We start from the raw sequence: 21,861 nt of genomic DNA on the forward strand, positions 1-21,861 counted from the left end.
TCGAACTTTTTTTTCAGGCTGTGTCTTTTTGGTAAATTCCACTTTCTACTCAGGTAATATGATAACTTAATTGTTGGGCAATTTTGCAGTAAACAGTGGATAGAAGCAAAACTTACCTTTGAGCATGCAATGTTTGTTATGACAATAATATTTTTTTGCTCGGCATAGGCCCTCGGGCGGAGAGCATATTGCAGATCATAAAACCATTGTAAGCAAAGCTGTCGTCACTCACCCTGAGAAGAAAGATGTTGCTAACTCTTCCACAAGATACGCACCGACGATTTTGGATCATTAGTGGCAGCGGTAAAAGAAAACAACTGATCCAGAAAGTTTCCTCCTCGCTGTAACATACACATACGTCAATATTATTTTTTTAATCAAGCAGATACTCAAATCAAGATTTTCTAAATCTGTATAACTAGGGAGTCCATTTTCGGCCAGCTTGTATTTGTCGATTTATTTGTACCAATTCTCGATAGACTTTATTTAACATGGTCCTCTTGTTTTGACTTTATTCAATTCATTTTGATAGCAGGAGGTCAGGGACTGCAGTGAGTCATACTGAGCAAACACAAAAAGGTAATTCTTTTTCTCATTTAACATTCCTATCTTGCTTTTCCAACTGTCACCATTTAGATGAATGCTGAGAATGACAAGAACCATCTCATCAAAATTCTACATGATGTTCTTTGTGCACACTGCCATTAATATCTGGAGCACAAAAGGATGCAAAGACCAGCGGCTGGTAGACTGCACTATCAGGAGAAGTGTTAATTCGCCTACCACCTGGTGTTTCACAAATGGGCACTAATGGCACGATGAGCCGAACAACCCGTTTGGTCTGGGTTTTGGGACACATTTAAGCAATGTTGGCAGTTTCAAAGCTCCCACAGCTCATTGTGACAAACTCATTGCGAGAGGGATATACTGTTTGTTTCATGCTAAACCTTTGGTTTAATTTTTTTTTCTTTTTCCCCTGCGCAATTACCATAACATTTTGTAAGAACTTTTTCCTTCTCGCGGTCTTGAATTCAATTAAATTGTTTTGCACTTCAAATAAGGATTACTTAAATATTTTCCTGGAGCATGAATGGAGATATAGACAAAGGTAACGACCTTTAATTCGCATTTAAGTCGAAATTAATACTAGATCTAGCAGGGGGAGTCTCTTCTGGGAGTGTTGCAGATGAAAGCTGAATGATTTCTCAATGAGATGGAGGCCGCCCGCATAAGTCATCCTTTGTATTTTTGTCTTTGCGCCTTTTGATGATTGTCAGTCAGCTCCAAGTGGTAATTTGTGAGCATGTCCTTGACAGATGCAGCTTTGTATTTCATATCAACAAAGCAAAAATGTGTCCAAGTACGTTTTAGTGACTCATTGGAAGACGGGCAAATGCTCGCTGCTTTCAGTTAAAATCTCCCTGACTGGAAATGAGAGGCATAAATCACTGTGCATGCCTGGCACCAACATGCCCGCTGTGTCACATCAGCTTAAATTTTTTACAACATGGAAGGAGAGCAGCAGGCTCGTTGACACTTTCCAGCCTGGGAGACACTGTTTGTCAACCACTTGTATCCATTTTTAATGAGCTCTCAGCAATGATAGAGTGTAATTTCACCTCCAGGACCGGGTGATACTATTTACCGTTAACAAGAAACACCAACCGCCAAATTCTTCCTGTTTGGATGAGAGCTGGACTTTTTATGAGATGCACAAAGAATTAGATCGATTGCGCGATTGATTGACTGACTCCTGGTACGCTACTCCTTGCTTTTCCAAAGCCTGTTTGCAGATCTCCTCCCATGAGGTTGATAAGGATGCTGAATTCAAAACAGTAGCGCTCCCAGTTATCTGGACATCCTGAGGGAAGTGCAGTCTTTCTCCCAGATCTACCTTCATAATGCATTATTGGGTCTTTTTGTAGCAGCTTTGTGTTTTCTTTCTTCCCTCACAAATCTAATCAATGGTGTTATTTCCCTGTGTGATTGTTTTTTTTTTGGGGGGGGGGGGGGGGTTTCTCTCCTGCTTTAGGGTGTTGTGGAGTGTTATGAGAACCTTGTCATGGTGCAAAGTGTCCCTTTCTTAGGTGAATGCTGCTTCACACTTACTCTTTGCTGGAGTTGATACATAGACTGGTCCATGCGGCAGTAAGAAAGATTGAAAATTAGGTTACAAACCGTATTTTCCGCACTATAAGACCCACCGGACTATAAGGCGCACCTTCAATGAATGGCCCATTTTAAAACTTTGTCCATGTATAAGATATATACATTTGGCCCGCGGGCCGGATTTTAGCCATGCCTGCTGTTGTGGCTCAATATTGGTCCATATATAAGGCGCACCTGATTATAAGTCGGCTTTTGAGAAAATTTGAGGTTTTTAGGTGAGCCTTATAGTCCGGAAAATATGGTAGGTCTGATATCAAAGGATGAATACTTATATCAATCAGTTCCTGTCAGTGCCATTAAATATGGAAAATAAGGCTCGTGTCCATCAGCAATCTTTTGTCACTCGGGACCGTCTGCAGTTTTGTTTTCAGCTGTCACAGCAATACCAATTATAACCTTCTTCTAACTAGTCTGAGAACTAAGGTGATTAAAAGCAGCTGTTTGCTTGACGACCGCCCCACCTAACCCCCCCACCCCCCCGCCTGCCAGAGTTGGCAGTTAAGCCCTGTAAACATTACTTTCCACTAATTGACTTTGTTATAAGGGATATTAAGTCAGACAACGTGTAGGTGTAAGTAACCTTCACAAACTACACATGAGAGAAGAAAGACAGATGCATGCTGCTCACTATTGTGTGAAGCATTAACACTGATGTGGAATGAGGCAATCTGTGTAAACAGTGGGGGAAACTTAAGAGCGAGTACACACAGACACACAAAGAACACCGACATCATTTCTGTTAAGTTACTTTTTGAGGTCTTTCCTATTTGCACGGTTTTGCGTTTCATTTTTCTTTTGGGGTTTTTTACATTTTACTCTGGTGTTTTTATGAATACTATTTTTTGGTACACCTGAAACCTTCTGCTCTACGTTACGGTTTTTCAAAATAAATTTCCTCCAAAATGTAAAAATGAAAATATTTGGTGATTGAAGTGGTTGAGAAAATTGAACAAGTTCAAATCATGAATATCTCAAGTGTGCCTTGCATAGAGCTAACCACATTCCCGAATGAAACAGGGTAAGTAATTCAAAATGAATCTTGAATTCTAACAAAGTGCCAACTTCCAAATCAATATAAAAAAAGTTAATGATGTGAGAGAAGTGAGGCTGTGCAATTTGGGCAAAGATGAAATGTAGCTGACAAACACACACACACAGACAAAAAAATAATAATGAATAACCGGGACTAGGACAAACTGACATGGCTCAGTGGAGCAGATGAGGATAACAAACAGTCAATCAAGCTCGTGCCATGCTGTATAAAACCAATAAGTCATGGCGCTTTGGCAGGCGTGAGAAAACAGGCGTACTGAACGCTCTGCTTCTCGTTTTCTTTCCTCACTACTTGGATGGGTGAATGTGCATTTCACACTCAATGCTCCACTGATTATCGACAACTAAATCTAAAGCCATTCTTGAACATTTGCCACTGGTTGCTCCACAAACTAAACACCAGGTAATACATTTCTTATTCACAATATTCAATCATGTCATTGTTTTTCCTTATCAAATTTATACTGGAGTCAATTCTAATTGGTACCCACAAGTAAAAACTTTTGTCATGGCAGACTTCTTATTCCCAGTGTTGACGTTAAAGCTTGGCACAATATTTCAATCACACAGCCAAGTGGTAGCCTGAAGGCTAAAGGTTTTGGCTATTCTGCATAAAACAAACTGACTGAATCTAGTCTAAATGTTTATTATGTTACAAAGAGACCATTTTGGAGTGGTTGGTAATCCAAGTTGTCAAATAAATGGTATTAAAAATCCCCATGCTACACTCTAAGAGGATGGAAGATGTCTTGAAAGAAGCCTGAAATCAAGCTCCTGATTATGTGTCCACTAACCATTACAAGACAGTCTTAAACCACGACTGTTATTGTGTTTCCTCCTCAGAGACTGCAGCAGCTGTCATCGGAATATGTTTGGGAGATAACGCCAGTGGATTTAGTGGTGGTGCAAGGACGCGAAGTGCCAATTAATTTGGATGAAAATGCTTCTCTGAGCCTAATGCAAACCACAGCGATACAAGTGTGAGAAAACAACAACAACAAAATTGCGCAGATGATATTATAATGTTCGAGAGTTGGCGTGACAGTAACTCTCTAGTATTCTTTTTAAATCGTTTTTCTTTGTAGCTGCAAAAGTGTATTTTTTTTTTCACCTTCTTGTTCGTAGCCGTGATAACCAGTCACTGGCTGTTCCGAGCCCAGATAAAAAAAAATAATAATAATAGAGTTGCATCAAGAAGGGCATCTGCCGTACAAACTGTGCCCAACAAATCATGCGAGTGACCTACTGCGGTGACCCCTGATTGGAAAAGCCGTAGCAACAACCATCACCACAGGTAAAACTATTTCCTTTATTTTGATTATTTAACTGGTGACAAACTCTATTCAAATGTCAGGGCAAACACTTTTTAAAAAAAATATATATATATAAGCTTAGGCTTCTTCCTACTCCTTTTTGAACAGTGATGTATATTGCTTGTTTTTTATCATTTTTTATTCTTTCAATAATGTTCCAAATAAAGATTCATTCATTAAAAAAAAAACTATTAAAATGCATTTCCTATCAAGCAACGGCAAGCTTTTGGTTGTCAGCATTTGTTGAACACAACTAGCAAAGTAACTTGCCATCTATCTTACAATAAATCATGTAACTAAATTACTTTTAAAGTCAAGTCATGAGTTCAATGACCAAGTTACTTTTTCAAAGCTAACTATGGCAACACTGAATACAACGCAAACGTAAGTCGCAGTGTATCGAAACAACACAAAGTGTTGCTTTGTGCAGAGACATAAAATCAATAACGAAGACAACAGAGTTCACCCTCAGGCTAAAGCCCTCGATAACATGTCCCGTTCTCGTGGGGCCATTTGGGAAAATTAATTGGCCTGCCCAGGTTGAGATCATTTACGCTGCCAATACAGAGAACAAGATTACACCTGTGTGGGCAGCATTAGTAAAGTCAGTAGTTCATTGTAACTTTATACAAACTGGATCGGCAGTACATTGCAACCTGATTTCCCTCAGCACACGGCATTAAAAGCCATGTGGGTTAATTTAGGATGAATTTTATTGGCTATCTTTTCAATACACGTTTCATGTTTTGGTGCACAAATTGAGTTCCTCTAAGAAGGAGCTGAGCGGTAGACTAAAGTTTATAAATCCAGGCTATACATTTGTCAGTCATCCAGACTTTTCAATTGGTATGATGTTGATCACAACCCTGTGATTGCTTTTGTAATGATGTAACTGGTGCATAATGAGGAAGAAGGTGCCATGCTGTGAACAACATAGTGACACGCTTGATACTTTTTTTTCCCCTTGTATTTAATTGAAAGAGAGTTAGGGTCTTTTACAACCCATACACGTAACACTGCTGGTCCGAAAAGGGATATGAAATATGTCATTTTGGAATTAAAAATGGTTTTCCATATACTGCCGGAATAAATAGAAGTCCACCTCAAATTTCAGTTTCCCTTTTTTGCAATAGTTTTGTAAATTTGTCCTCTATAACAATTTCATTATCTCAAAGACTCAGCCATCTTTGCATTTTCATTTGTCTCCAGTTTTCTAATTTTCTCCATACCATTACGCTTGACCTCACGATCATCGCCAACTCCTCTATAAGTCTTCCTACTGACTGTGAAACTTTAGCAACAACAACAGCTGTGCAAACCCGAATTAACTGCGGATGCAATTAGACTATTTAAATGGCAATTACACAAATTAGTTATGCATTTTTTTTTCTTTTTACACCTGAGGACTGTAATCATTTGGTATACAAACAAGTGTTCAAATTACCTATGGTCGGTCTTCAATAGTTTCAACATTTCTTAATATTGGGGTCAGTTCAAATGTATCATAGCAGACATATCGGCTCCATAGTTCAAATGTTCCCGAGTAAAGAATTATGCTAGGATAATGATGACAGCATTTGTTAAACTTTCATCAGATCAGGACACTTTAATAATGGATTGGAATGCAAACACTTCTGAATAAATGCACACATTGTTGAATTTCCGCTCGCAACATTCGGTAAAGCACCGCCCGCAACAACAATAACTGGACTTCAACAGTTCTCTATTCATAATCTACAAAAGCAAACATTTGTATGCCTGAAGAGAGAGGAGGTGGCAGACAGACTGCTTAAAAAAATGCTTATTGTTTTTTTTTTTTTTTAAATAATATGTGATGTTTTATGATGTCCAAAAGGAGTTAAATGAAAGACCACAGTGGCGAATTAACTGCGAAACACTTCTGCTCACTGGCTGATTTATTTGATCAAATACACCCTTCGATGTTAATTCCGAGCTCATCCCGTGTATGACATCCAACATACAAAAGAGAGCTTGTAAGCTTTCGTTTCATTTTGATTGGCTGACCAGTGTAGAGAAAGCGGTACAGTTAAAATGCCTTGTGTTTATATAAGCTGTTTTGATATTACTGCAATAAAATAAAATAAAGAACGGACAGTCTGAGGGAAGCTAAATGCAGCTGCCAGCATCAAATGAGCCCCAAAGCTCAATAGTGACAACACATAATAAGGACAAATAACTTTTCATTGTCATGTCCATGCAAAATGAAAACACACACACAATTATTGACACACAGGAGCAGGGAATACAGCCTGGGGCACTTGATTTAAATTCCATTCGGAACCACTTGACCACCTGGCCCAGTGGAATTCACGTTACCATATAAAGTATTTTCTTTGAAGATCAATGTTGGAATAAAAAGCAGATAGCGTCTCGACCATGTGTGTGTGCTTACTGGTTATTCTGTGAGCTGCTCAGTTGCATCCAATCTCCAAGCACTTATCCGATTTTGCTTTTGGTTTCCTCCCTCTGCGAGTGAGCCGTTGAATGCATTTGATCCATCTGACAAAATCTTCATCCAAGCCTAATATAGACAGAGAATCACATTACATTCACATCAATGGGCAATTTGGAGTTTCTAATTAATTGACCGCGCAAATTTGAGGAAAAACCCAAATCCAAAGTACTGAGCCAGGATTCGAACCAATAAAATATTTTGCTATCAGGCTGGTGTGCTAACCACATGCACGACCCAAAAGTTTTTTTTTTTTTTTTATGAGTTGTGGGCAGTTTATTTGTTGTTTTATTTTTACTTTCGCCGCTGATCAAACGCTCACCAGTCCAGGAGCAATATTTTGACTTTATTTGTGTTAATACAGATTTATTCAATAACTAGATATTGCAACCTGCACGTGATAATGCTGCATCACAAGATCTCCCAACCAAAAATAATATGACGACTTCATTAAGTTCGGCTTTGTGAAAGGGTTTGGTGATTTTTTTGGGGAAGGGAAAAGAAAATCAGCAAAACCTCCACATTCGACTTGTCGTGCACAAGCATTCATTTGTAGATTCATGCCATACTTTCATTTCACCTTGATTTAAATTTTATTTTCAGTTTGTGTATCTGATTAATTTGAAACTTGATGGAAAATTACAATGTGTATAAACCGATTATGTACTTTTTGCTTAATCCTACACAAACACACGTAATGGATAAATATGACCTGTAATTAACGTTATGTAAAGTTGAAACTCCAAAGTCAACATGAACCTATACAGCATATTTTCTGGAATTTTAAATAGTCTCTTCCAATATCCAAGTAGCTTTGTTTAATTTGTATTAATTTGCAATGTTTAAAGTAGCTTTAAATTGAACTAAAAACCCTCAATCAAATTAAGCAAGGTAAACACTTTTATTTCATTCTTTTTTTTACCATCCTCTTCATCATGCTGTTCAGAGTTTAGAGAATGTTAAATTAAGGTTTTATATTCATCTTGATATTTGTGTTATATTACTTTTTTTCAGTTCGGGATTCTTGACACCACACGCGGAATATAATTAGAGAAAATGAGTACGGGTAGATGGAAGGACATGTTTTCTTTCATAAATAAACATGCAACTCTCCAGAAATAGCAAAACATAATGTGCGGTTGTTTTTTTTCTACATCCGTGCTTTAATGAAACTTCAGATTGTGATAATTTGTTTGACCTGTAAAAACCTGCAGATGCTGTCAGTCAATTAACAGATTTGCTAATTAGAAGAGCTGAAAAGAATGCGTGTGCGTGTCACATCTATACATTTCTTTTAACGATGTACCGCATTTAACTCCAGTATCGCTTCCATCAAAAAAACTAAAAACATGCTCTAATTTTGAATAACCCTTTGTGGATCGTGTAAATAAAAAATGGAGTTCACTTTGGTTCATCAGGCTGTAGGCGTGAGGATGTGTTGCGGGAGACTGAGCGAGAGTTCAGATTACAATGGGTTAGGTTAAAGTTACATTTATTCAAGTTCCGCTTGGGTGGGGATCCAAGTGATGTGTGATGAAACGTGTACCAGAAAATAGCCTCAAGAAATTGCACATATTTCAACACAAGCGCTGGACACAACTTCCAATTCCATGCAAAGGAAGAAAAATGAAGATCAGCCATCCAGAGAACACATCAATATCCAACGTTTTGTTTCCGTTTTTCAAATAACCAACTTTGCCTCCCTATCTGAATTTGCATCCGCCGTGCCTCAAGGTTACAGTAACTGTGACCGGTGGATTGATCAACTGATCAATCTCTACTTCATCAGAGCATTATTCAAGGTTCAGCAATACTTGACTCCATTCCACAAATGTGTCACTCAACTGTAGATACAGTCCAACAATCAGCCTACATTTTGCAGAAGAAGCTGACGTTGCAAGCCGCAAAGATGGCCGCCAATGAATAGGAACATCAGACATAATTTTATCTGCCTTATTTGGCACTAATGAGCTTTTACTGGACAAAAGTCAATTTCGAGCATCACTACACCAGCAGCCACATTAAGGCTTCCAAAAGTGCCCTGTGTTCCCGTACAATAAAAAAAAATTAAAGCTCAGCAGCTACTGTTTACCAAGTCAGTGGTTAATTAAGAATCTGTCTGAAGCCATGGTGTCATTTCATTTTGATAAGTCACAAGGTCACTTCACAATTGGAGAATCGTATGAGGAGGCGACGATTTCAACCCTTTCGTTCCCAAGTTAGTCGCCAGGGATAATACTGCATGAATACTTTGGATTCATTAGCAACTCATAGACAAGGAGACATTTTCCTGAAGATGACAAGATATAATGAAGTAAGAAAGAACCGGAGAAAAATTCAATGTGTTTAAACATACTAGGCCAATAACCATGACATCAATCTGAACTCAGATGTAACCTACCTTCGATTAATTAAATTATGAAACAAAACAAAAACATTGATTAGATAGCCATTCAACAAAGCACTTAACAGTGCCACCTCTTATGATTTTCATTTTTTCCTGCTCTGAATATGCGAATAGAGACACGAGAGCTAAATGATATTGCTCAAGGCTTTCTGTTGTTAATGAGCACCAGCAATAGCTTACATTTGCTTGAGCAGTGGCAGTGTCTCTTTGTCAAACTGGAGACTTTTCAAATCAGCTTCTTCTTCTTTTCAGTCACTTTCTTTTATAGTTCTAATAGAAGTGCAACAAAGGCCAGTCCACAAGGTCTACTTCAAGAAAGAAAAAAAAAACAAAAGGTAGTATATAGCAATATGGCAACAAATGGTTATAGAAATGTTTTTGTGTACATGTGAAAGAGACAAAGAAAGAGGGAGAGTGACAAAAGTATGATAATCATCCATCTATCTTCTCAGACTATCTCTTAGAAAGAATCTGGACACCCTTTGGAAGTAACTCATTTTAGTTACCACTTGGTCACAATTGACAGTTCTAGAGGTGTTACGGGTTTTTTGGATACAAAATGATCGCCCACAACTCAAACTCTGAAACAAACCTGACTTGTTTCTGTGCTTTTGCAATATAGTGTATGATTTACACAGATAGTACTTCTCAGTTGAAGTATTACTCTTATATCTGTGTATATTTGTCTTAAACATAGACACTTTCTCAAATGGGAGTTTGTGTGGCTGCAAGTTTGTAGGTATAAAAAAGGCTTGAAGCCTTCCGACCATTAGGCTTTATATTCACGATTTCCAGATGGTGTCCAGTTATCTCCATGGATACATATCATTAGTGGAAGTCGTTAGGTTCCTGTTAGCTGAGGTCTCTTGGTGGGGATAACAAGATTCAGCCTGACATGAGACCCTGAATGGTCTTATATACGGCTGGTCATCTGAAAGCTTGCTCAAAAAACACACGTACGGGATTTACAGCATATTCAATTTAAATGTCACCTCTTTTCCAAAACTGCTTCCAGAATATAAAATAGTATATAAAGGTATACACAGTAAATGTTGCAACAGAATAAAACTTGTTTTTTTTCTTGACGTTTTCCAGCAAATGCAAGTAATAAAGCACACTGTCGATTTTTGAGAGAATTTAAGAATTTTAATAGTGCCTTAAAGTCCAAAAAGAAATACGGTATGAAACTCTAAACTACAAAGAGGTTTTAATTCCCGCAAATGACTCTGCTCAACTTGTTTATAATGTCGATTATGTGAAATCAACAGAAAATGAGAAAGTCTAGATATTGATTTGGCCAGTATCAAATTTAATATTCTTCTCATGAACTTGTTTTGTTGTTGGCGTGCGTTTCGGCTCATCATCTTGCCGCATGATGAAGCAACTCCCACTCACTCAACAGACTAAAATATTTCTCAAGCATTCCGAGTTTCTTTTGCTGTTGTCATCATTTTGTTCATTAATGAAGATTTATGAGCCTATCCCAAAAGACGCTATGCCGTGACATTACCTCCACTGAGTTTCACGGATGAGCATGCAGACAATCTTTGGGATCATGAGAAGATCCTTCTCTTCTTAAAGTTTCTGCCTTTCCATCACTTTGATAAATGTTAATCTTCATCTCATCAGTCTGTTCAACGTTCTCCTTGGCGTTCGAGGCTCATTTTGTACTTTTTGGCAAATTTGCACAAGTCTGGGGTCACTTAGAAATGCCCATACTTTTGAACAGCAGTGTATAAATAATTCTAAAAACGAGTAGGGGGAAAAAAAAGTGTATTTCTAACTTCAGATCCATGTATGAAATGAACTTTGAACTTGCCAGAGAGATTATGTTAGATACGTGTCCAATAGACATGGCAAATTACGTATGTTACAATGTGACGAGGAAATGCAAGCTCACAAAGAGTGAAGAGCACTTTTATCAATTCCTAGAGAATGGAATGAAAGATGAACCGAAACATTATTTGTGACAGCGAGCTCAGCAGCTGCTGTGTCAAAAAGGGTGATTTTACATTATTGAGAGCAATTTGTTCACTGACCACTAACTCAAATGTCCCTCTCTCACCAGCCTTTTTAAATTGTACTCACCCTCTTGAACTGATGCGAGAAGACAACTGAGAAATAGTGGGCACCTTTGCACATGGACCACAGTTTCTGCACAATAGTTTGCTACAAACCCAGTTTGCAAACTTTAAACCTGGAGCACTGTTTTTTCTTTTTTTTTTTTCTAGACAGCACGATCGAACAGATATTGCCAATGGGACTTCTCATAGGTCAGTATTCCTTTGCCACATAGCAAATGTGCAATTTTTGAAAACATATGATCCAGATTCAACGGCATAACGGGAGGTGTGGACGCATTGCATTAGTTGTGGCCCAATACTTCCAGGAACAAAGACAATAACCCGTGTCCAGTTAGGATTGCTTGGCTTCATTGATAGTCTGCTCACTCCACTTATTTTTCTTTGTGTGTTTTAGAATACAACGTTCATGGAAGCAAAATGTTCCAAATCTTGAAATAATCCTTTTGTGTGTTTCTGGTATTATTTAAAATAATATGCTGATATTAAGAAGCACTATTATAACTCCCTTATATTATGAGGTAGAGGGGAGTGTGTTGCTCTGGAAAGAAGGGGGGGGGGGGGGGGGGGACCAAATAAAGAGAATAATTGTTAATCCAGTTGGGTCTCCCAGTCAATGTACCTGTCTGTGTGAAGTTTTTATTGTTCTAATATTGCCTGGATTACAGCAGATTTGTCCTGGTCTTGTGAAATTATAAATATTGATTTTTTTGCAAAGGGAGTGGGGAATTATGCCCGTAAAGGGAATTCAGTGTATTTTCTTTCTTTCCAATCCTGATGTACATCCTGATATAAAAAGTATTTAGTTGTCATGTGGAAAATGATGATCAGTGTTGATAATAAATAATCTATTCATCTTTCTGAAAAGACAGAGACCTGGTTTTCTATATTTTGCTCCGGTGAAAAATGAAAGAAAATCTTGGCTTTCCTGACTTTATTATGAGTCTATTCTCAGTCCTAAGTAATAATCCAAATTTAATAAAAGAACTTGATTACATTAAAATGAAATTAGTTTATTCATGCAGCACCTTGGAACCATAAATACTGCAGCTGCTGATGTTGTGTTTCTACCAGTCTCATAAAGCGGACGCCTTTGTGTCTTGTTTAAGATATGTTATAGTTTTCGTCTTTATTTCTTTTACTGACTTCATTTTAATTGCTCACAGTAGAAAAAGCCCTGTTGTTTGTGAACAGTTCTAAAAGATGCACTTATTAGTTGTGTTCAAATAAATCAGCTCAGGTTATCCAGACCCCCTTGTTATTTAGAAATGTATTTTTACTTGGCTGTGTGCGTCAGAAGCTGCGATGAATCAGAAGCCCCATAATTGAAACAGTCAGATGTGAGCTCAGGTTTTTGTGAAATGTTTGCCCAGTCAACAAATTGCGTATGGTGTTGGCCATGTGGCACTGAGACTGATTTGGCTGGAATATTAAATTGCAATAATTGACATTTGGATGCAAAACATGAATGAGATGGCAAGTGGTGAACTAGTCATTGAAGGGAAGCTGGATAAGTTACCAAACTATGGAGAAACCACAAATATCTCCTAGAATGAGGTTTGAAAATCCTAGCTGTCTCTTAAGCTTACCATCACTTGAATACTTGCATCCTGCAAGAATTGAGGCCAAATCTTCTTGGACTCATCCCACCTTTCTTGACTGATTCCCTCTGATAGGCTTGAAAACTGTACATAAAAAAGAAAACAGGAGAAATTTCATCAAGTTCTTTGCCCTGCCGTTAACAGGTGATTACCGTATTTTCCGGACTATAAGGCGCACCTTCAATGAATGGCCCATCTTAAAACTTAAAACTCTTTATATAGGGCGCACCGGACTATAAGGCGCACCATTAATGCATCATGTCAGATTTTTAATCCAAATCAAATCATTCTCCTCTTTTTTATTTCAACTTCAGATGCAAAAAATTACTTGATTCATTAAAAAAAAACTTTTGTGGGCTGTAGAATTCCTTTATTCCCACAGCTTTGTTTACTGGCCTCACTAATAAATCTACCAAATATATACAAAAAAATGGCATGCTAATTTCTGTCCCCAAGAAAACAATTCCATGGAAAACTATGCTAAAAAATATGACCGTTTTTAAGGAAAGCTGCTTCCCATTCTTGTGCTTAATAGAACAGACAAATCCGCTCATTCTTCCAAAGGAAAGCGAAGAAACAGCGCAAGAGACAAGGCTGTTCAGTCATGCGAGGTAAACATTGCACATTAAAATGCAAGAAAGGGAAGAGGATTAACAGGGAAACATTAGACCACCAAGCCTTGCTAACACTATCACCAGTCAACCATGCCCGAAGGTGGAACACATTCGTTGGCTGGGACAGAGCTGCTAACAAGTCCTAGAACTTTTTTGAAGCAAGTCTTACACCTTAGTCAACATGGATGCCGCACGCTTCACACTTCAGCTAACAGGCCTAATTGATGCAATATGGTGATGTTTGGATTAATATGGTGGGAATTAATAGTGTTTAAGTGCTAAATTGAATCTGTGACTGCTCACTCCTCAGTTCCCGAATGATCGCATTGCAAAAACACTCTGTTGACTATTTGAACAAAGTTGAGGGTGATTGATTTAATTTAACACTGTTGATTTGCTCGTGTACATCGACGTATCCTAATTTCAAATGATGTGCAACCACAAGCATTAACATGCCTGCATGAGTCTGGTTCTGGTTATATTTGTTTGACTGCACCTGCTTTGCACCGATCACTCAATTTCTCCATTGCCATGTGCCCAGCTCACTTAGAAATGGAAGCACTTGTGCGTGACATTCTTTCTCTGAGCACTCTGCAGTCAAATCCGAAAGGAATCGATCAGCCAAGTGTGGTTTTACATTTATAGTCAACGGTTAAAGGAGTAACCAACCATGCCTTCGGTTTACTGATCCGGGTTTCATCTTGCTTGGGACTAACATCACCATATTGGATTTATTAAACATTTCCAAATAATTTATTTTAAATGAAATGACGAATAACGTGGAGACCAGAGTCCACTCCAATGTGGCCCTGAACACGTTGGATAGGGACTGATGATTTTGAATGTGATGGTGGAGGACCCTGGTAGTAAAGTTTTGGACAAACGGGAGCCTGCCCAGCTTGTTTTCTCTGGAGGTAGCTCCAAACAGAACGTCATTAGAATAGTAAAAATTGGTTGAGATGAAGGCAGGGATAATTCTTTCTGCAAATGGGTCAGGGAGCGAAAGTCGGAGTTGCATTTGAGATGAGAGAAGGTCGACTCGGTGACTGATTTGATATAGAACTGCAACGAGAATGGAGTCTATGATCTCTCCCAGGTTGCAGGCCTCAGGGGATGGTGAGATGGTGAACCCGTGGATCGAGAGAAGCGTCTCTCCACCTTCCCGAGCAATGCCTTACGGGCCGACAACCATAAGCTCTGTTTTATTGCTGTTGAGTATGAGGGGGCTGTATGTCATCCAGGTTTCTATATCATATCGGGAGTTGAGGAGAGACGTTGAGGGGGGAGATGGGAAAATGGGTTGAGCGCTAATGTACAATTGTGTGGAATTGCCTTACGAAAACGTACATCTTATTTATTTTGTCTTCCGAAATAGAAGAACACATGGAACAGGTCTACACAAACCAAATGTTTTGCAATGACCAAGTCAAAGTATGGATTTCAATTCAATGGAGATGCTGTGGCATGATTGGGCTTCTGGCAGTTAGCGTCAACTCGTTTATCGACAGCTATTTCGACGGGGGGACGGAATTACCTGGCAGTGTCGGCAGAAATTGCTAATCTGTTAGCCGGGAGCTCTTAATAAAGCGCACACCCTGTGGCTGCATTGTTGGTTCTCTTCTTTTACCCTGTAGTTGATCAAATTTGTTGTGCTGTTTATTGCCGTTCAAGCGCCCCCACACCAGGGTACTAACAGTTAAACAGTGGGGCTCTGTGCCATTTCAGCGTCTTATGTTCATTTGTCTACCAAATCATTTCCCTTGGCTAACAGCTATTTTGTCTCACACCATGTACTTAAGCAAACAAATGAAACTTTTAAATACCGTCTTTTCCGGACTATAAGGCGCACCTAAAAACCTAAAAATTTTCTCAAAAGCCGACAGTGCGCCTCATAGTCCGGTGCACCTTATATATGGACCAAATTCCTAAATTTAAATTGGCCCGAAGCATTGTGTCATGAAATCCATCATAAATGGCCCGCTGAAGACTATGAATCATGAATCAAAAAGACTATGGATCATTATTTTGTGATTATTAAGTAATTTGTTGCGTCTGAAGTTGAAATAAAAAAGATAAAATGGAGAATAATTTGATTTGGATTCAAAATCTGACATGATGCGCCTTATATAAGGACAAAGTTTTAAAATGGGCCATTCATCGAAGGTGCGCCTTATAGTCCAGAAAATACGGTACTTTTGATCTTACTTTCTTCAATTGAGACCCATTGCCCCTTCAGATGATCTGTCTTTCAAAACACACATATTAATCCAAAGAGTTGTAGCTAATCCAATATCTACTCTTCACACACTAATTGAAAAGCAAGTGGAGATTTTCTACACTTCTAGAGTGGTTGTCAGTTGTACCTAGTGGTCTTCCCCTCACTGTATATTCAGTGGGCTTTCTCTCATTGTACTTGTTATCTACCTGGGTCATTTGAAGCAGCAGTCTCAATAATTTATAGACAAGGTTGATTTTTCTCCAAATAAGTAAGCCATTGTTCACTCTCGGAGTAGCCCTACCACACATCTGATGCATTCCTAATACTATTCATGAGTTTTCTTTGACAGCAGTGTCAGTATGGGTCATACACACGGTGTTGATGCAGTCATAGTACGTGTCTTTTCCAAAGTTGGCTTGCTAACCAGGCTCTGGCTTTGGAGCATGTCTGAAGATGGTTGCTCATCAGGAAATATCTAATAGTGTAATGGGAGGAAAATTATTGATACAAGTTGGGTCAATGGGTTTCTTTTACAAGACGTTTGGGTAGGGTTCATTCCATGCAACATTTAAAGTGTCCAGAGAAGCATTTATCATTAATTTCAGATTAATTTTGAGAGTTCCAGATTGGGGGGGGGGGGGGGGGGGGGTCTGTGAAAGTGAAAGCTATGTCTCCAATGAGAGCAGACATGTTTTGTCACTTTCTCGAGTTCCACTGGGAGGCACCCCAAGGCGTTCCAAGACTGGCTATGAGACATCGCCCCCGGCATTGTGCCCTATGGCCCCGAGGTCTTTTCTTGCTTGGACATGCCCAAAGCACCTCATGGTCGCAACGACACACAATCTTGTTCTTTTTGGTACCATTTAAAAGTGAGGGTGGGGACTTAGATTGATTGTTAGATTTTTAGCTTTGCCTTTTGGCTCAGCACTCTGGTCTAAATAAATAAATACTTTCAAATTGCTTTAGTGTCAAGTCCCCGAGGAACACCCTTGAGCACCGACTGAATGATTTTGAATCAAACATTCGGCTTTTTGAGATCCAAATGGGACTTGTGCAGTAACTCATTCGTGAATGCAGTTGCTGTAACGATCTGTTCATCGATCGCACGATTCATCATCTCGGGAAACAATTCATGGAAATTACAATGTGTATGTTTTCGCTGTCGGGCTGAATCCTCAAATCTCCCAAACCATGACACGCCAGGAAATAAGACAGCTATACTACGATTTCTCTCTTTTACATACACATTGAAGTATAGTGAATACAAATAGAAGTTGTGGCCTGGTGCAGCATGTGTAGTGGTGGCAAAGCAATGCAATCAAACGGACCAGACAAGAAGAGCCGGCAAAGTCTGGTTGATTAGAATATATCAGTGCATTGAAGTCTTGAATGGCTGACTCTTCCATTTGCATTTTGATGCATCTGCCGGAGGGAGCCACTCAGGACTCATATTGCAGCCCATCTCCTGCAAACAACGGCAAAACACACACGTGTGCTCACACTGTGCACACAACGACCCTATATGCAAAAGGTACTGTGAAATATTGTACAAGACATCGGGTCGCACAAAGGCCAGCTTAATGGAGATGACGAAACACTTGTAGAGGGTTTTATTGTTTTGGTGTATTAATACAAATGAGTTAACGACTTGTGTGACAATCCATTATGTTAAATTATATTGTTTTGTTATTTATTTGGGGAAACATTCTGACTCATAAGAATAATATTTTTTTGCATTTTCAATGCGGTCTGAATTCTTTCAGAATCCACTACAACATCCCGAAGAGGAGGAAAAAGTACAAATGTGTGTCACATTTGTATTCTTGCATTGCAATTCTATTTAACTTGCATGACAAGAGGACATCATGGATGAATTGTTTGACCAGATGCTGTATAAATAAATATCAACTAAAAGAAAATTTCAACATAAAAATGAAAGCTCGCCCTAGGTATGAACATGTTTTGCCTTTTAACATTGCTTGTGAGACTACAGTGTAATTGGCCTGCCGGCAAATCATTTTCCATCAATAAACAAATACCTGTTTCTAAGGATTAGCCTTGCATGCGAGTAATGATTATTTTGCTACGAAAATATTTTTTTTACGAGACACAAAGGTCACGCAGACAAGAGGAAACAGAAATGCTAAATCTGTATTCATTTCCAACGAACGGGATAATGATTTTAACAGTTCCGTGAAAATACAATGCTTCTTGGAGATTACAAAAAATCAATAATTATCTTAAGAGTATTTCTGTGTTTGTTTGCAGCTGAATTCATTGTATTATGTCTGCGAAGCATGTAAAGCAACTGTACAAAAGATTTCCGTGTTATTCGTAATGAGGGGACATGTAGAGACAGACTGCTATGTTTTGATAAACATCGAAACATCTAATTAATTATATTTTGGATTCCGTTCCAGAATAAATATCTCTATTTAACTCAGCGTGGGGGCTCTGACACTTGGAAAATGTGGTGTGGAAATACAACGGAAAACAATTTGTTGTGACGATCAAAGAATCAGGGAAAAGCATGTTCTTGCCACGTGCGTGAAAAGCATCATACTGTACAGCTAATAGCTGTTTGCCACCATCAAATTGGATGTTGCTCCAGCAAATCTTTGAGTCTGATACAGGGCTGTGCAAAGGTCGTGTTGTTTTGATGACCTTTTCAAAAAATACGGTAACAAATATTCACCGCAAAATGGTAAAACAGTGACTAGTAAGACAGGATGTGGAAATTGAGAAGAAAAAAAAACCGTGTTTTATTTAACTTTGTGGATGTACCACTGAAGAGCATGCCTCATTTTGATGATTGTCTGAAAATGCTACAAATATAGAATTGTATTATCACCGATCAAGTCATTATGGCATAAACATCCACCCACCCAGAAAAATAATGACACCGCCCTCCTGTTTGTCATTTATAAGGAGCGAGTCTGCTAATTGACAAACAGATGGATAAAAAAAAAAAAAAATGCCCACAATACCACCTGCAAATTGAAAGCTATTTATATAAACGTTTGTTTCCACGGATACTTCGGTTGTTTAAAGACAAACTGTCAGTGATCGAAAAACTTCTTTCCCGATTTCGCAACGCCGCTTGAATGTCAATTGGCGAGCCATGGCTAAGGGAATGATATGATTAAAAAAAAAAAACTGCAAAGCCTAAGCTGTCAAATGCTGATGGCGTCACGTCTGTCTGACTGACGCCTGAACCGAAAAAGTGAAAAAGTGACTACGTGAACAACGCACATACTGCAGAGGCGGGGATTTTAATTTTGAGAGAATAAGGTTCTTGTTGCTCCTTGTAATCTCAGACATTATCATGAAGGCACCCATTTTTTTTCCTCAGCTTTACATCATTGGAACTCTGTAAGTCGGCCTTGATCGAGTATATATTACCGGGTCTTACTTATCGGTCTTCCGAGAAGCCCGTTGAATAAATGACCTAAATGGACTGTGCAGCCATCTCACATTTGCAATTTTCGACATTTCCAGACTTGTCTGGCCTTCCTGTTTCTTGCAGCAAGATTCACTACATTATTAGATTTCTCTGGGGTAGTTTGATTTGGACAGTAGCTGTCAGATCATAAATATTGGCACCCACATATTGTAATTCTGATAGAGTCCACTGAGTCTTTGATATCCTAAATATGAGGGAAGAGCTTCCAGTTATTAACTTTTGCCAGGGAGAACTTCTACTGATTATTCACTGGATTTTCTGGACACTCAAACAAAGACAAACCCTTGTCCAAGTCTTGGAATCAGACCAAACAAGGCCTTATATCTGCTTGTGTGAAATGTGTATTCAGTTATCTGCTCCTGTAGATTCATTGATCTGAACAGAAGTGGCAAACTGGCGTATGCTTTGAGGCGGAAGGAAGAATGAATACTCCTCGCGCCTCCTATCAGATAAACATTGAGAGACGAGTATACATGAAAGCCATGCTCCCCAAAACAATCAATTTTGGGAATTCCCTGGGTAAAATTGCAAAGTCTTCACATTGACTGGTAGCTCGGGGGGGGGGGGGGGGGATATTGCGGGTTGCGGTGTTGTGCCGTGTTTAATATTTTAAAGTATTGGATTGACTAGATGGATTCTATCCCAGAGTTCATCCCTGGACTACTCTGGTCCAAAACCACATCCAAACCTTCACTTTTTTTTTTTTGCCCTCATGAAATTTGCCATCAGGATTCCATCCTCTAATTAATGGAAGTGTAAAGAAGCAGTTAGTGTTAGGCTTCATCATTGTTTGCCCTTGTGTTTTTATTCCTTTAAAACAGAAGTTTAAGAAAAAAAAAGAAGAAAAGAAGCAGGTTCAACACGGCCAACTCTCATGTTCTTTTTGTAGCAGTGAATCCCTCCACGCTGAGCTCAAACTGTGGATTGAAGCCAAATGTAAATGTGACAGAAAGGCATGAGTAGAGAGGGAACGACAACGTAAACTCTTTCAACCATACAAATTAGAGGTTTTTATCGGATCAAAGTCACCGCAGTTTACTCAGCGGCATGCATGAACGGTGAGCCTCCCCATTGTGTTCTTGTCTGGGCTCACAGCAGTAATATGTTAATGCCAAATGAGTCGAAGGATAGAAGGGTGAACTAAAGGAAAAAAAAAAAAAAAAGCAAGACTAGGAGGGAGGGCCATTAGAAGAGTGATAAATAGGAATAATTCCCTTCTCTGAAATTCTGCACCGATCAAATCGAGGATCTCTTTATACATTTTAACACGCTTGAGAGATGGCAAGAGGAGATGGCAGAGGTTTTTGGCATTGAGTAAGGTCCACCTTGGGCATGGGAGAATTGGTGATGGACTGGCTCAACGGTTAATCGGCTGAACTTACTAGATCATGGCTTCAGTGAGGTGATGCGAAGGATCTCGCAGAAAATAGTTCTCGTAATCCAAATACATCATAGTTACCGCTAGCTTTCTATCACTACAATGACAGTAATTCTAACAAATAATGCAAAATGAGTGGACACACACACACTGAGCCAAATGTGGTATCTACATCTGATAAGCAATTGCACCTCGGCCCCCTCCTCTCCAAAAACGACAACACTCACTGGTCTTTTATGTATTGGCCCGGCAGGTGTGAATGTCAATATGTAAGTGCGAGCATGTGTATCAGTTGCAAGAGTGAAGTTGAGTCTATTCTTGGCAGGTCACTATGTCATGCAGCTCAGATCGGCACTGACAGCTCACCTGCGGTGCAAAGGGCAACGCTGGCCTGCAGGCAGACGGGAGAACGGGGACGGCGATGACACCAACCCAGCGTGACCTGACCGTACACATTCACAGCAGGGGACAACAAAATCACATTACTTACTGCTTCAGCAAGGTTGGAGGTGAACAACAAGTGGTGAGGCTCACAGTCAAAATGTATTGCTTCTGATGGAAAAATAGTGGAAGGTTAGGAAACTACAGGAGAGATTTTTTTTTCTTCATAGGGGACATTTAAGATGACGTGTATATCATATGTACTATGATTACCGTATTTTCTGCACTATAAGTGACACCTAAAAACCTCCAATTTTCTCAAAAGCCGCCAGTTATGATCAGGTGTGCCTTATACATGGACCAGTATTGAGCCACTACAGCAGGCGTGTCCAAAGTCCGGCCCGCGGGCCAAATGTATATATCTTGTATATGGACAAAGTTTCAAAATGGGCCATTGAAGGTGCGCCTTATAATCCGGTGCGCCTTATAGTGCGGAAAATACCTAATAGCTTTGGTTTCCAAACATCTGATGCTTTGTGCCTTCACATAATGAAATGAGCGGCACCGTCAACGCAAATGAGTTGTGACAGAGTTGTGGGCGTGAGATCTGTGCCTTGCTCAAGGGCATCCCAACAGTCGTTGGGAAGCAGACATTTTTTCATTCCTCCAATTTCAAAGCCCAAATTGCTTAAAGCCGTGGCGGTATGGAT

General features: G+C 39.2%; 1 protein-coding gene across 2 annotated transcripts in view; it reads right to left on the reverse strand.

Annotated features, from left to right (window-relative positions):
* Positions 1 to 232: 232 nt before the first annotated feature.
* LOC133143926 (polypyrimidine tract-binding protein 2-like) overlaps positions 233 to 21,861 on the reverse strand; it is a 49,456-nt gene continuing 27,827 nt past the window's right edge. Inside the window, exons 12-15 of one of the 2 annotated variants that reach the window (XR_009710510.1) lie at positions 21,137 to 21,212; positions 13,086 to 13,181; positions 6,949 to 7,077; positions 233 to 341 (exon numbers count right to left, since the gene is read on the reverse strand). The gene's annotated coding sequence lies outside the window, so the exon portion shown is untranslated. The remainder of the gene's footprint in view (positions 342 to 6,948; positions 7,078 to 13,085; positions 13,182 to 21,136; positions 21,213 to 21,861) is intronic. The other variant, XR_009710511.1, reaches the window with a different exon arrangement.

Source organism: Syngnathus typhle, linkage group LG19 (genome assembly GCF_033458585.1).
Source record: "Syngnathus typhle isolate RoL2023-S1 ecotype Sweden linkage group LG19, RoL_Styp_1.0, whole genome shotgun sequence".
Taxonomy (NCBI): domain Eukaryota; kingdom Metazoa; phylum Chordata; class Actinopteri; order Syngnathiformes; family Syngnathidae; genus Syngnathus; species Syngnathus typhle.